This window comes from Ischnura elegans, chromosome X, assembly GCF_921293095.1.
Source record: "Ischnura elegans chromosome X, ioIscEleg1.1, whole genome shotgun sequence".
NCBI lineage: Eukaryota > Metazoa > Arthropoda > Insecta > Odonata > Coenagrionidae > Ischnura > Ischnura elegans.
The window spans coordinates 103924896-103940457 of record NC_060259.1 but is presented as its reverse complement, the minus strand read 5'-3'; positions in this window follow the sequence as shown (position 1 = coordinate 103940457).

Sequence of the window (15562 nt, the reverse complement as noted above, 5' to 3'; positions counted from 1 at the left end):
CGCTACAGCCCCGCACGGGGGGAAGAGAGTAATCTCTTCCTTTGGGGAGTCGCGCCCCCACGGACCCGAGCCCACCGGGGAGACAACCTCGTCAAAAAACCCTTCGTACGCTAGGATAGCGTCCAGACAGCATGTGACTCTGCTGTGCTGAGTAGCCGAAACATCTGGCGTCCAGATTCACCCACGTGTTTGCCGTGCGTGGAGACCCGTACCCGTACCCGATGTGAGGGCAAGGCCACCTGCCCACGCTGTGGCAAAGATAAACACGAAGGTGACGCGTGCACCTCTGAACCAACCTGTGTGAATTGCGAGGGATCACATCCGGTTTATTCTCGAGATTGCCCCAAGATGAGAGAAGAGAAAAAAATAATGGAGATAAAGACAGTGGAAAAGCTGCCATATCATGAAGCCGGGAAAAATATAGAACACTCATCGCGCCTACGTTCTCCTGTTCGTATGCTGCCGTAGTAGATAGTGAGAAAAATAACAATACACACACGCAAGAGAAAAATCTGGAAGAACATACCATTAAGAATGTAAAGCAAGCCAAGCCGGATGAGGCTACGAAGCCGGCAACGAAGAAGGGCACACCGCCGGAAAAAAACGATGCTATTCAGGGCTCTTCAAAGAAGAACCCAACCACAACACCCACCGTGGCCACGCAAAGCAGGCGTGGAAAATCTGTCCCCGGGTCCATCTGGTTCGCCTACGCGTAGCCAACCAGAGTCTATGGAAGAAGACGAATATATTTCCGAGTCAGAAATCATCCGGGCGAAGGCTAAGGAGAGAAGACGCATTAAGCGTTGACTCTCCCTCTGGCAGTTTTAAATTAATTTATCTGTTTATTTATTTAATTTTTATCAATTTCCCCGCACGGGGGGAAGAGAGTAATCTCTTCCTTTGGGGAGCCGCGCCCCCACGGACCCGAGCCCACCGAGGAGACAAGCTCGTTAAAAAACCCCGTCGCTCGCTCGGATAGTGTCCAGACAGCATGTGACTCTGCTGTTCTGAGTAGCCGTAACATCTGGCGTCCAGAATCACCCACGTGTTTGCCGTGCGTGGAGACCCGTACATGGGGGAGAAAGGGATCCTGGTGGGTGAGTTCTCCGGCACCCAGCCGGGCGTCGGAAACCCGGTATGGGCCGGAGTTCATTACCCCACTTCGGCCCTGGATTCCCCGCAAAACGGGCGGCCGAGAATAGCCCAGCTCGGTCAATCGGCTCCTGGCGGCTGGGGAGCTTGGCGGCTCCTTCCGAGCGTACGCCAGGACGGGTTAGTGCTGGAGATACGGGGGTCTCCGTAGGGCGGCCGAAGGCGTGTGGGTTCGGAGGGCCCCCGCGCTGGAGGTTCTAACCCAAAAGAGACCCCCTATCGAAAGTTCCTATATCCCTTGGGTAGCCCTGGCGACCACACCGGATCTCGGTGTGGCGTCCCGAATGTGTGGCTCCGTGGTGGGTGGGGAGCCCAGGGGATGAATTTTTCTTTACGCATTCATGGAGACAATCAATCTTCCTCCAACCAAAAGATCCCGTCCGGAAACGGACGGGGGAGTAAATATAGCTTCTGCTTGCCGCAGATTTCTTGTGATGAAATGTGTAAACGAAGGGGAGACCCTTACTAAGGTGTCACCTTTCTTAATACGCAGAGTCCTTTCAGCAACAGTGACGGGTGACCTAAAATCCGCCAAAAAATTAAGAGATGGAACGCTCCTAATACAGACAACAAACGAAGCACAAAGTGAAAAATTACTCGCATTAGAGAAATTTAATAATATCCCTGTCAAGGTCCAAGTACACCGCACCCTTAACACTTGCCGGGGTGTAATCAGCAACTATGACCTCCTCTACGTGTCCGATGATGAAATTAAGACGGAGATGGCTCCACAAGGCGTAATAGACTGTCGCCGATTAAAAATTAAAAGGAACGGCGAGCTGATAAATAGCACATCTGTAATCCTAACATTCTCACGCGACACACTTCCCGAAAAGGTATATGTGGGCTACGAATCTGTGTCAGTCCGACCATTCATCCCAAGTCCTATGAGATGCTTCCAATGCCAGCGTTTCGGCCACATCGCTACAAGATGCCAGGGCAAGGCCACCTGCCCACGCTGTGGCAAAGATAAACATGACGGTGATTCCTGCACCTCAGATCCATCCTGCGTCAATTGCGAGGGTACACACCCAGTGTACGCCCGTGATTGTCCCAAAATGATGGAAGAGAAGAAAATCATGGAAATCAAGACTTTGGAGAAGTTACCCTATTTTGAAGCCCGCAAAAAATTCAGAACATTAATGGCACCTACCTTTTCAAGTTCGTACGCTGCAGTAGTAGACACCTCAGTTAATAATAATAATAACAACAATGTAAGCCAAGGAAACAAAAAGAACGTGAAAGAGAGCAAAGCAACGGACAACAGCAACAACCAAGCCAAACCGGATAAGGCTACCAAACCAGTAACAAAGAACATTCCGACAGGAAAAAATGACGCCGTGTTGGATTCTTTGAAGAAGAACGCCAACTCAGGCACCACCGGGACCACGCAAAACAAGCGTGGGAAATCCCAGTCCCCCGGTCCATCTGGTAAGGCTATACATAGCCTACCAGAATCCATGGATGAAGATGATATCTCGGAGTCAGAGATAAACCGGGCGAAGGCTAAGGAGAAGAGACGCTTTAAGCGTTAAGTCTCCCTCTAGCCTAGTGATCGAGTTTTAGTTTATTTATTTAACTTATTCCCTATTTTAATGGCTTTTATCATACAGTGGAACTGTAATGGTTTTTACCGACACAGGGAGGAGCTTACCATTTTAATTCGTGATTTTAACCCTAGTTGTGTTTGTCTCCAAGAGACGCATTTTAAAGCTACAGATAAAGGAATTTTAAAGGGTTTTAATGTTTTTAGACACGACGACACCAGTAGTCAAAGAGCCCAAGGTGGAGTGGCAATTGCTATTCGGGAGACCCTTTACACCTCCCAATTGCACTTGACCACTCCATTTCAAGCAGTAGCGGTGACAATCCATGCTCCGGAGACCATAACGTTATGCAACGTTTACCTACCGGAGGGTGCGCCGGTCACGCGGTGCAACTTGGAGAACCTTACCCGCCAACTACCTAAGCCCTTTATATTGCTTGGAGATTTTAACGCGCATGACGCCTTGTGGGGTAGCACAAGGACCCAGCAAAACCGGCGAGGAAGAATTTTATCTAATTTTATTATAGATTCTAACCTTATTTTATTGAACAGCAAGGAAAAGACACGTTTTAACAGTTTTAATGGTGAGTACTCCTCCATAGACCTTTGTATTTTATCAAGCAGTCTTATAACGAAGACTAGCGTGGCCGTGCACGACGACCTATGTGGAAGCGATCACTTCCCGCTTTTAATTACTAAAGACCACTGTGTAAATGGCAATTTTAATCGACTGGCTACCTGGCTTCCCCGTAAAGCCGACTGGGACCATTTTAAAGAATGTTTTAAATACTTGCACGATAATAATCGGGACGCTGTACAAAACATCGAGCTCTTAACTTCGGCCATCATAGAAGCTGCAAATGTAAGTGTACCGCGATCTCGAGGTAAGGCAAAACGACCACGGGTACCATGGTGGACCGATGAATGTGCCAGAGCTATTAGTATTCCTAAGAAGGCTCTTCGAATATTTAATAAATACCCCACAGCAACAAACTTGGCCTCTTTCCGCCGCCTGCGATCCAAAGCTCGTCGTGTGGTGAAAGAGGCTAAAAAGATCTCATGGATGGAATTTATTGCAAGTATTAACTATAAAACGCCACTTGCGCAGGTATGGCCCAAGGTCAAATCCATTTTAGCTTCGGGACAGCCTAACAACGTGTCCTACTTGAAAATTGACGGCAATTTATTGACAACAGCGCCCGCCATTTCGGAAGCTTTTGGGCAGGTCCTAGCCAACACAAGCAGTGATGATAACTTCCACGGCTCCTTTCTCCACCGTAAACGCCAACACGAAGCCTCTCGCCTTTCCTTCTTAGAAGAAGATACAGATGCTCCGTACAACGACCCGTTCACCCTGTGGGAACTCACCTCCGCCATCGAAGACACCAGGAACACCTCGCCAGGGTTGGACGAGGTACATAATGCATTCCTCCGTAATATTCCGGAAAAGGCATTGGACGACGTTCTGCTCACTTTAAACCAACTTTGGGTTGATAGGGATTTTCCATCGTCATGGCGGGAGTCAATAGTGGTACCTATCCCTAAACAAGGAAAAGAAAAAGCTGACCCGAATAATTACAGACCCATTTCCCTCACAAGCTGCCTATGTAAAGTCATGGAGAGAATGATAAATCGGAGACTCATGTGGTGGCTGGAAAAGCAAAAGCTTCTCTCAAACATTCAATGTGGCTTCCGCCGAGGTCGATCCACATTAGATCACCTCGTCCGTGCAGAAAAGTTTATTCAGGAAGCCTTCCTCCTTCGACAGCATGTCGTAGCAGTCTTTTTCGACCTAGAAAAGGCGTATGACAGAGTCTGGCGGAGGAGAATTTTAGACAGGCTTCATGCGTGGGGTTTTAGGGGGAACTTGCCGATTTTTATTCAAAACTTTTTAACCGACCGAGTTTTTAAGGTACGAACAGGAAGGCATCTCTCACAATTTTATTCACTTGACAATGGCATACCCCAGGGCTCAGCTTTAAGCGTGACTCTCTTCGCCATTGCTATTGACGACGTAGTCGACTGTATTCAGGAACCGGTGATGGGTTCTCTATTTGTAGACGACTTGGCGATATTTTGCCGTTCGTCTAGAGTTGCAACAGCAGGACGGCAGTTGCAAATTACTCTCAACAGGCTGAACGTGTGGTCCAAGCGAAACGGATTTCGATTCTCTGCGGAGAAATCTAAGTGCCTGCATTTCCACCGTATGCGTGGGATTCATTTCCCACCAAACCTTCGCCTGGGCAATGCTGTACTCCCTTTCGTTGAGTCATATCGCTTCTTGGGGATGATATTTGACCGACGGCTAAACTGGCGTGAACACACGAAAGACTTGCGGGGGAGATGTCTGAAGATTTTAAATATTTTACGATTTTTAACTGGAACGACTTAGGGAGCGGATCGCTCCTCAATGATTTTATTGTACCGCGCACTAGTACGCTCCAGATTAGATTACGGGTCCATAGTCTATTCGTCTGGACGTGACTCCTACCTGAAACCACTATCAACCGTACACCATGCTGGCCTGCGCTTGGCAACTGGGGCTTTCAGGACGTCACCCATCCTGAGTTTGTGTGCTGAAGCTGGAGAACCACCTCTCGAAACGCGACGGAAGTTTCTAATGTGCAATTACGCTGCAAAAGTTTTAGCGACGAGACATCACCCAGCGCATAATGTCATTTTCAAACCACGATTTTTAGAAATATTTAACCGACGACGGAAAGCCACCACACCAGTAAGCGTACGGCTAAGAAACTTTTTAGACGAATGTCCGTTCAACGTTCCCGTACTATTCCCCGCTACTACTTCTAGACTACCTCCATGGGAGAAGACGAGACCGTTATGCGATACGCAACTCCACAGACGTCTCAAGAGTTCCACCTCGGCCGCCGAATACAAGCAGCTCTTCAACGAATTCTTAGCCCTCAACCAAGAGTTAATTCCCGTGTACACGGACGGGTCGAAGACTGATGCGGCGTGTGCATGTGCCGTGGTCTCAAATCACCACGGTGTCATCAAGCGGAAGCTCAGCCCTCTGTGTGGTATTTTCACGGCTGAATTGATTGCTCTGTGGATGGCCCTTCAGGGAATCCATCAAAATGACACACCCTATGTCATCTGCACTGACTCAATGAGCTCTCTGCAAACCATACTCCGATTCTCTCCGTCGCATCCCATTGCAAACGAAATTCATGTTGCCCTCCACTCTCTCCAAATGAGGGGTGTGAAAATCAGTTTCATGTGGATACCAGGGCATATGGGAATACGCGGAAACGAAAAGGCAGACAGAGCGGCGAAGGAGGCTCTCTCCGATATAGAACGCAATACACTTCCAGTACCTGCAGGTGATCTCCAGGTAGCGTGGAAGAGAATCGTTCTAAATCAGTGGAAAGAACGCTGGTGTTCCCAAACGGGGAACAAACTCCGTAGTGTGAAACCTGACGTGTCAGAGTGGGCCTCTTCGGTCAGGAATACTCGGAGAGAGGAGGTAGTCATCACACGACTGAGGATAGGGCACTGCGCCATGACTCACTCCTATCTATTCACAGAAGAGAAAATCCCGCCCCATTGTGAGGAATGTGACTCTATAATCAGTGTGAGACATATGCTGACGGAATGTGACCTATATCGGATATTGCGATATAGGATGAACCTTTTTGGAGGACTAAACGATATGCTTCGTGACGACCCTGAACGTCTTAGTCGTGTAATAAAATTTCTGAAAACTATTGGTCTGCTAAATGAAATCTAACCTCGTTACACAATTTGTATTCACGCACTCACCTTTCTCACCTATTATTTTATATTCCGAGGAAACAAATATCCAGATTCCTTCAGGTTCAGGTTTATGACGTGATCCTCCCAAAATGAATTTTTATGAATGGAATGATGCGGTGCAAAATGACCTAAGATGTCGACGCACCCAAAAAACAACAATAACTAACTAACTTTATCAATTTTTAATGGCTTTTATCATACAGTGGAACTGTAATGGCTTTTACCGACACAGGGAGGAGCTTACCATTTTAATTCGTGATTTTAACCCTAGTTGTATTTGTCTCCAAGAGACGCATTTTAAAGCTACATATAAAGGAATTTTAAAGGGTTTTAATGTTTTTAGACACGACGACACCAGTGGTCAAAGAGCCCAAGGTGGAGTGGCAATTGCTATTCGGGAGACCCTTTACACCTCCCAATTGTACTTGACCACTCCATTTCAAGCAGTAGCGGTGACAATCCATGCTCCGGAGACCATAACGTTATGCAACGTTTACCTACCGGAGGGTGCGCCGGTCACGCGTTGCAACTTGGAGAACCTTACCCGCCAACTACCTCAGCCCTTTATATTGCTTGGAGATTTTAACGCGCATGACGCCTTGTGGGGTAGCACAAGGACCCAGCAAAACCGGCGAGGAAGAATTTTATCTAATTTTATTATAGATTCTAACCTTATTTTATTGAACAGCAAGGAAAAGACACGTTTTAATGGTGAGTACTCCTCCATAGACCTTTGTATTTTATCAAGCAGTCTTATAACGAAGACTAGCGTGGCCGTGCACGACGACCTATGTGGGAGCGATCACTTCCCGCTTTTAATTACAAAAGACCACTGTGTAAATGACAATTTTAATCGACCGGTTACCTGGCTTCCCCGTAAAGCCGACTGGGACCATTTTAAAGAATGTTTTAAATGATAATAATCGGGACGCTGCACAGTGGTCTGAAATCGGAAAAAGCTGGACAAAAGTCCAAAATTGCGTTTTTTGAGGTAGAGACTTGAAACTTGGCGTATATACTCACAAATAGTTGGTGATCACGGTATAATAAGTTATTTCTCCTATATCTAATCCGTTACTGAGATACAGGGGATCAAACATGACCAAATTTCCAAAAACACGCCCGATCTCGTTTTTCTCCGAAAAACTTCGGAGTTAAACTGCTGGTAGAGTTTTTGAAGGATTTTAATGCAGTAAAAAACGTTATATTCCAAAAATATGGTACTTTATCTACATTTTCCATTATTTTTTAACTTTTTGGTTAGTATTGGTGCAGTATAATGTCGCAAAATGGCGGACCCTTTTTTCTGGCCAAATTTGACATAAAGTAGACAATATCTTTAGTTTAAGAAAAAACATATCTCCAATTTTTCCTCAGAGTATTTAATAGACATCATTTAAGAGAATGGAGCAAAAATCTTTGAAAAAAGTTTGCCCCTTCATTAATGAACGCGATTTTTCGATCGCGCTGCACGTCCCGGCTCCGCGACACGGGGGCCTAGAGACTCGGGGACACCGTTGGATATTTCACTTTGTTTGGAACTTAATTATTTAAAATCGTAATTTTAAGCACACTATACAGTCTCTATTGACCCAAAATACTTAACTGAAGACATTACTAGAATATTGGATCGATATACTTGGTTACTGAACGCCGTAACTCTGGTAAACATGCTTTGGTTTCGAAACCTAACTGAATCATTACACTTTTTCTTTCACTACGGAAGCACATTAGGAACACCCTTTGGGTAGGATTTAAGTTTTCTCGCGAGGCTTGCCATGCACAGTAACCAGGAAAGGCTGCAGCCCGGATTCTTTCACTAATTCTTTCCCTTTTCACCCACGCCGAGGAGGAGCGTGCGAAAAGGGACATTTTATGATACCGCGCGGCCGTTGAGGGAATTTCCGAAGGGGTTTTTCCAAAGGGGTATTTTTCTTTCCCCTTCAGAAATGCATCTTACAAAATAGTCTTCAGAAGGCGTTTAGAGAAAGGATGGGGCTAATTGTGGATGTGCCAAGGCCTGGCTCAGGAAACACCAACGATGGCAATACGGCAAGACGTTTTTTCGATTCTCCAGAGCTGGCCGCTGATATAACAGGTAATTGTATTAAGTGAACATCACTTCAGAGTAATAGCCACGCATAGGAGAAGTTACGTTTGTTTATACGCACGAACTGTGATAAAAATATCAATTTCTTATGTTTTTCGAATATTCTATTGTGGTTAATGCGAATTTATTCATATTTTCATTACAGGAGTTAATATTGACCTTATAAAAAAATTTTCAATAATTCTAAGGGCAATATCTAGTGGAATTAGTCTCAATCATGCAGTATTCTCGGATTACTGCCGGAGAACAGCGGAACTGTACGTGGACCTGTACCCATGGTATTATATGCCAACCACGGTCCATAAAGTGCTGATGCATGGAGGAGAAATTGCGAAGGAGGCAATTCTCCCACTAGGGCAACTATCCGAAGAGGCATTGGAAGCTAGAAATAAGGACTCCCGAAAATTTCGTCAAAGGTTCACTAGAAAGCACTCAAGAGTGGCCACTAATCAGGATCTCATTCAAAGACTGTTGATTACGTCGGATCCATTTATATCATCAACCCTAACAGTAAAACAGAAAATATCAAGGAAAATGCATAAAGAATTGAGGGAACTACTAGATTTAGATGAAAGTGAAGGAGAAGAGTCAGATAGTGGTGATGACCAAGATTCTTCGGAGGACTGAAGTATTGAATTGATTGAAGTTTCAAACAATAATCATAATTACTAACACCCAGGGTGGTATTAGGCAACATCAATATTGTACATTTTCTTATTCCTAGGTGTTTAAAATTAATTTTATTTCATTCGTAAGATTTATAGTTAGCATGTTTTCCTTATTTCATTGTACACATGTTTATTATGATTTCAAATTATTCCCTTCAGGAGTGTATATCCTGCTTCTTCTTCATCAAATTTGAAAAATATTTTTATTGGTCTGTCTTTTGATTTAGTATTAATTGAGGTATATTCTCTAAATAATTTACATTGGATGGGATGTTCAATAGTTAAACATGCAATGGAAGAATAAAAATGCTATTTCATAATTTCCATCTTTATATATAATACGCCATTTTATTAAAAAATAAGGTAAAAAAATCTATTTAACCATTTCAATCCCATCATTACTAAAACTTCCTCGTGGTAATATTGCATGGTTAAAAAGGAAAGGGAGCGGAAAAAACCCTTTGGAAAAACCCCTTCGGAAATTCCCTCAACGGCCGCGCGGTATCATAAAATGTCCCTTTTCGCACGCTCCTCCTCGGCGTGGGTGAAAAGGGAAAGAATTAGTGAAAGAATCCGGGCTGCAGCCTTTCCTGGTTACTGTGCATGGCAAGCCTCGCGAGAAAACTTAAATCCTACCCAAAGGGTGTTCCTAATGTGCTTCCGTAGTGAAAGAAAAAGTGTAATGATTCAGTTAGGTTTCGAAACCAAAGCATGTTTACCAGAGTTACGGCGTTCAGTAACCAAGTATATCGATCCAATATTCTAGTAATGTCTTCAGTTAAGTATTTTGGGTCAATAGAGACTGTATAGTGTGCTTAAAATTACGATTTTAAATAATTAAGTTCCAAACAAAGTGAAATATCCAACGGTGTCCCCGAGTCTCTAGGCCCCCGTGTCGCGGAGCCGGGACGTGCAGCGCGATCGAAAAATCGCGTTCATTAATGAAGGGGCAAACTTTTTTCAAAGATTTTTGCTCCATTCTCTTAAATGATGTCTATTAAATACTCTGAGGAAAAATTGGAGATATGTTTTTTCTTAAACTAAAGATATTGTCTACTTTATGTCAAATTTGGCCAGAAAAAAGGGTCCGCCATTTTGCGACATTATACTGCACCAATACTAACCAAAAAGTTAAAAAATAATGGAAAATGTAGATAAAGTACCATATTTTTGGAATATAACGTTTTTTACTGCATTAAAATCCTTCAAAAACTCTACCAGCAGTTTAACTCCGAAGTTTTTCGGAGAAAAACGAGATCGGGCGTGTTTTTGGAAATTTGGTCATGTTTGATCCCCTGTATCTCAGTAACGGATTAGATATAGGAGAAATAACTTATTATACCGTGATCACCAACTATTTGTGAGTATATACGCCAAGTTTCAAGTCTCTACCTCAAAAAACGCAATTTTGGACTTTTGTCCAGCTTTTTCCGATTTCAGACCACTGTGCGCTGTACAAAACATCGAGCTCTTAACTTCGGCCATCATAGAAGCTGCAAATGTTGGTGTACCGCGATCTCGAGGTAAGGCAAAACGACCACGGGTACCATGGTGGAACGATGAATGTTCCAGAGCTATTAGTATTCGTAAGAAGGCTCTTCGAATATTTAATAAGTACCCCACAGCAACAAACTTGGCCTCTTTCCGCCGCCTGCGATCCAAAGCTCTTCGTGTGGTGAAAGAGGCTAAAAGGATCTCATGGATGGAATTTATTGCAAGTATTAACTATAAAACGCCACTTGCGCAGGTATGGCGCAAGGTCAAATCTATTTTAGCTTCGGCACAGCCTAACAACGTGTCTTGCTTGAAAATTGACGGCAATTTATTGACAACAGCGCCCGCCATTTCGGAAGCTTTTGGGCAGGTCCTAGCCAACACAAGCAGCGATGATAATTTTCACAGCTCCTTTCTCCACCGTAAACGTCAACACGAAACCTCTCGCCTTTCTTTCTTAGAAGGTGATACAGATGCTCCGTACAATGACCCGTTCACCCTGTGGGAACTCACCTCCGCCATCGAAGACACCAGGAACACCTCGCCAGGGTTGGACCAGGTACATAATGCATTCCTCCGTAATATTCCGGAAAAGGCATTGGACGAAGTTCTGCTCACTTTTAACCAACTTTGGGTTGTTAGGGATTTTCCATCGTCATGGTGGGAGTCAATAAGGGTACCTATCCTTAAACAAGGAAAAGAAAAAGCTGACCCGACCCCGCACGGGGGGAAGAGAGTAATCTCTTCCTTTGGGGAGTCGCGCCCCCACGGACCCGAGCCCACCGGGAAGACAACCTCGTCAAAGAACCCTTCGTACGCTAGGATAGTGTCCAGACAGCATGTGACTCTGCTGTTCTGAGTAGCCGTAACATCTGGCGTCCAGAATCACCCACGTGTTTGCCGTGCGTGGAGACCCGTACAAGGGGGAGAAGGGGATCCTGGTGGGTGAGTTCTCCGGCACCCAGCTGGGCGTCGGAAACCCGGTATGGGCCGGAGTTCAATACCCCACTTCGGCCCTGGATTCCCCGAAAAACGGGCGGCCGAGAAGAGCCCAGCTCGGTCAATCGGCTCCTGGCGGCTGGGGAGCTTGGCGGCTCCTTCCGAGCGTACGCCAGGACGGGTTAGTGCTGGAGATATGGGGGTCTCCGTAGGGCGGCCGAAGGTGCGTGGGTTCGGAGGGCCCCCGCGCTGGAGGTTCTAACCCAAAAGAGATCCCCTATCAAAGGTTCCTATATCCCTCGGGTAGCCCTGGCGACCACACCGGATCTCGGTGTGGCGTCCCGAATGTGTGGCTCCGTGGTGTGTGGGGAGCCCAGGGGATGAATTTCTGTTTTGAGTCAATGGATAACAACTTTCTTCCTCCAACGAAAAGATCCCGTCCGGAAACGAATGGGGGAGAAATGAAAAACAATAAATTTCTTATAATGAAATGTCAGAAGGAAGGGGAAACACTTAAAAAAGTGTCCCCTTTCTTAATTCGTAAAGTCCTCTCTGCTACGGTCCCAGGTGATATAAAATCGGCCAAAAAGTTACGGGATGGATCCCTTTTGATCGAAACGGCAAACCAGGCGCAAAAGGAGAAGGTTCTCAACATGAAACTGATGCACGACATCCCAGTGACAGTGGAGGTTCACCGAACCCTGAACACTTGTCGGGGAGTTATAAGCCATTTCGACCTACTATATGTGGACGCTGACGAAATCAAACAAGAGATGGCATCCCAGGGAGTGTGCGACGCTCGTCGGCTGACAACGAAACGGAATGGAGAAATAGTAAACACCACCTCTGTAGTCCTTACATTTACGTGTGACCGGCTCCCTGATAAAGTGTTCATAGGGTATGAATCAGTTCCCGTGCGACCATTCATACCAGCCCCGATGCGCTGTTTCCAGTGCCAAAAATTCGGCCACATCGCACCGCGATGTGAGGGCAAGGCCACCTGCCCGCGCTACGGCAAGGACAAGCACGATGGGGACAAATGTGCTGAAGCGGCCTGCTGCGTGAATTGCGAGGGTACGCACGCGGCTTATTCTCGCGATTGCCCGAAAATGAAAGAGGAACGGAGGATTATGGAAATTAAAACTGTGGATAAAATATCTTACCTAGAGGCAAGGAAAAAGTTCAAAGCCCTTAGTGCCCCCTCTTTCTCGCGTTCCTTTGCCGCAATCGCCTCCGCTCCAGTTAAGAAGTGCACCATTTCTACACAGACGGAACCTGAAAAGCAGATAGATGTTTTTAAAAAAACTAATGCGAGTAACAATAGCAACAATAAAAAAACACCCCTAACACCTCCGTAGTGTCTCCCAAAAATACAGCAAAGAAAACCACCAGGAAACCTGACCAGCGAGAGAAAACTCCCTCTCCTCGTCCCTCCGGCAAAGGTATGGAACCGATGCAGGAGGACATAGACGAAGATCTCTGTATTTCGGACGCAGAGATCGATAAAGTCAGGAATAAGGGAAGGAAAAGTCGCTTGAAGCGATGATTCCACAGATTTCCGGGCTAATGCTGCTCCAAGTTTAAATATTTACATCTTTTTTTTCTGTTTTTATCTTTCACCCTTTTTAAACCTTTTTATGGCTTTTATATTACAATGGAATTGTAATGGATTTTATCGGCATAAGGAGGAGCTGGCTGTTTTAATAAATGATTTTAACCCTTTATGTATTTGCCTACAAGAAACGCATTTTAAATCGACAGACAAGGGAATTTTAAAGGGATATAGTGTGACTAGGTTGGATGACTTGAGTGGGCGAAGAGCCCAAGGTGGTGTAGCAATAGCGGTCCGGGATACCCTACACACCTCCCGTGTGCGGCTAACCACCCCATTCCAGGCTGTGGCCGTCACCGTCCATGCACCCATGGAGGTAACGCTGTGCAACGTGTACCTCCCGGAAGATGCTCCGGTAAATGACAATAACCTTCAAGCCCTCATGCGTCAATTGCCGCGACCCTATATTTTATTGGGTGACTTAAACGCTCATGATCCTCTGTGGGGCGGCCCTTCTGCCCAACGCAACAGGAGGGGACGGATTTTAAGCAGCTTTTTCCGAGATTTTAACCTCTTTTTATTGAACAATGGCGAGAGGACACGCTTTTACTCCTTTAACGGAGAATATTCCTCCATTGATTTGTGCTTATGCACGAGCAGCATTTATACAAGACTGAAACTGTCTGTCCATACGGATCTCTGTGGTAGTGACCACTTCCCGATTTTAATCAAATCTGACGAGATTAACAATACGAATTTTATCCGCGAGGGCAACTGGATTGTCCACAAAGCCGACTGGTCTGTTTTTAAAAATTCTTTTAATTTCACGTACGATGCTCTTCGGGGCGGAACAAAGAAGGTTGAGGTGCTAACCGCTAGCATAGTGGACGCAGCGAAACGTAGTGTCCCTTTATCTAAGGGCGCAATCCGTCGACCAGCGGTACCATGGTGGAATGAGGAATGCGCCGAAGCTATTAAGAAACTGAAACGTGCCCTCCGTATTTTTAATAAGTTTCCAACTGCCTCTAATCTTGCCTCATTTCGACGACTCAGAGCAAAGGCTCGACTAATTATAAAGGAGTCAAAGAAGGCCTCCTGGATAAATTATGTATCCTCCATCAACAACAGGACTCCACTAACTCAGGTCTGGAACAAGGTGAGGGCTATATCGGGAGCACGGCATGTTCACGGCGTTTCGTGCCTTGTATTTCAAGGTGTGACATTTCACACACCGAAGGAGATATGCGACGTTCTCGGGGAAGCGTTTGCCAAGACCAGCAGCGACGAGAACTACTCAGCAACCTTCCTGTCTATTAGGGAACGCTCCCCACACTTGAACTTCACCGAATCGCACGCAGCAGCCGGATACAATGATCTTTTTTCCTTATGGGAACTGAAGTCCGCCATAGCGGATTCCAAAGACACCGCGCCAGGAGTGGACGGTGTCCTAAACATATTTCTTCGGAATATACCGGAGAAAGCGTTGATGGATATTCTCCATACCCTCAATCAAATTTGGGTTGAGGGAAGCTTCCCTACAGCGTGGCGGGAATCCGTAGTTGTCCCTATCCCCAAACAAGGAAAGGATAAAACAGACCCAAATAATTATTGGCCAATATCCTTGACCAGTTGTCTATGCAAGACCATGGAAAGAATGGTGAACCGTCGGCTCGTTTGGTGGTTGGAGCGTCGGAACCTTCTTTCCAATATCCAGTGCGGTTTCAGGCGAGGTAGATCCACCACAGACCACCTCGTGAGAACCGAAAATTTTATCCAGGAGGCTTTCCTTCTGGGCCAGCATGTCATAGCCGTGTTCTTCGATCTGGAGAAGGCGTATGACCGAGTCTGGCGCCAGAAGATTCTGAACACGTTACATGAGTGGGGCCTAAGTGGAAATCTCCCAATTTTTATCAAAAAGTTTTTAGCAGACCGTGTTTTTAAAGTAAGAATAGGTAATCATTTATCCGGACCTTTTACACAACATAATGGGGTACCACAAGGCTCTGTACTCAGCGTCATACTCTTCGCCATTGCGATAAATGACGTTACAGAATGCGTCAGAACACCAGTGATGGGCTCCTTATTCGTGGACGACTTGGACATTTTCTGTCGATCATCCACAATTGCCAGTGCCGCACGGGTCATCCAGCTGACCCTTAACAGACTTGGGGAATGGTCGAATCGAAGTGGATTTCGTTTTTCCGTTGAAAAAACGAAATGTGTCCACTTCCATCGTAAGCGGGCACAAGTTCCTCCACCAGAACTTCGCCTGAGCGGCCGAATTCTACCTTATACGGATTCAGCCCGCTTTCTGGGTTTGATTT